Source organism: Clytia hemisphaerica, unplaced genomic scaffold (assembly GCF_902728285.1).
Source record: "Clytia hemisphaerica strain Z4C2 unplaced genomic scaffold, Clytia hemisphaerica genome assembly, whole genome shotgun sequence".
In the NCBI taxonomy this organism is placed as follows: domain Eukaryota; kingdom Metazoa; phylum Cnidaria; class Hydrozoa; order Leptothecata; family Clytiidae; genus Clytia; species Clytia hemisphaerica.
In genome coordinates this window covers 1,310,876-1,312,390 of record NW_027103473.1, presented here as the reverse complement: position 1 = coordinate 1,312,390, position 1,515 = coordinate 1,310,876, and positions in this window count along the sequence as shown.

Here is a 1,515-nt window from a genome sequence, read left to right as displayed (position 1 = left end):
TAGCGGACTTGCTCACCAGAAAAATATTCATGATGTTGGTGAAAGCGAGAAATCGAAAGTCCCATCTGCACTGCCAGTCTACACAGTTAAGCTTTCACAAACAACAAACAGCACACGAGATTTTTGCTTGGTTAATATCTTTTTAACGTAGTTGCTCAAAACTAAAACTGGATTTACTTGAGGGACATTGTTTGCTACTGAATGAATAACTATCAAACTACTGATATTGGATCAAACCTTATACGATTGTCAGAATTGACGACATCTTCAATGACAGTGTGTTACACATACAGTGTTATGTGCTGCTTTACCGAAACCATACTGATATTATAAAGGCATAGACAAAAGGGAAATTGACCGTTAATTCATATTATCTATCTATATAGTGACTTCATTTTGAAGGAAATTAAATTGAAACTTTTGGTAGAAAATCAAAACCCAGTACTCTATATGGATATTGCTGCATGCGCCGAAAGTAATTTTTTAAAGAGTAAGCCTTGCGCCAAAACGTGCCAAAAACTGGTACCAACATTGAGTTTCTTACAGAAGGTTTAGTGAGTGAGACATACCAATGAGAATATACTATGACTAACATGAACTGATTCATTCTCGTGGACATTTGAAGCACAGTGTTAAAGCAAAAAAAAAAATGGTTTAGCATGGGGAGCAGCGAGCAGAAAAAAATGTAAACAGAAGCGGAACAAAAGCCTAAAAACGATGGATTATGGAGTATTTGATGCTATTTTGTGGATAATTCTTTACGCCAATATTGAAGCTTTAGCCAACTTTAACCTCTTAGATCTTTCTAGGCGGTGCAATGCACACCCTGCACCCCCTGTCAGGTCACCACTGAAGTGGATTACAGCAATAGAAAAGAATTGTGTACAGTGGTGGATTAGATGATGTTTTAATATTTTCATGGTGACTAATTTTTGCCGAAGGCCCCTTTTCAGACTTCCTTAGGATATTATTTTATGGTCTTTAGTAAATAAGAACAAAGGCTGTGAAATCCGGGAAATTTAACCCCTGAAAATTAATACCTTTATTAAAAGTATCTGATTCAACTGCCAATTTTGAGAGCAATTATCAAATTTATATCTTTAGTAACCATGGAGAAATTTTATTCAAGCTAACTGAAAACTTTTTGCAGAACACGTATAAACATTGTTAAAGTTTTTCAGATAATTTTCAGTAACCTTTGATACAAATAAATTATATCTACAGTATGCCACCAGTCCAAAGTTACTTACTTTTTAAATTTCAAATCAAATGACTGAAATTGTATTCAATTTCATTTTGGAATTCACCTTTAATCTGCATTATGTATTCTTTATGGGAGGGAAGCACTTTCAGTGTCACAGTACACATTCTTATGTTAGTGATTTTTATCTGGTGATTGAAGAAAATCAACTTTGATATCATTCTAGTTCTTAACATGTTGCCAAACCTGTAAGGGTTGTATAGGTCACTTTGCATCAGAAAGTGTAGATTTAACATGTTTTTTTTCTTCTGGAT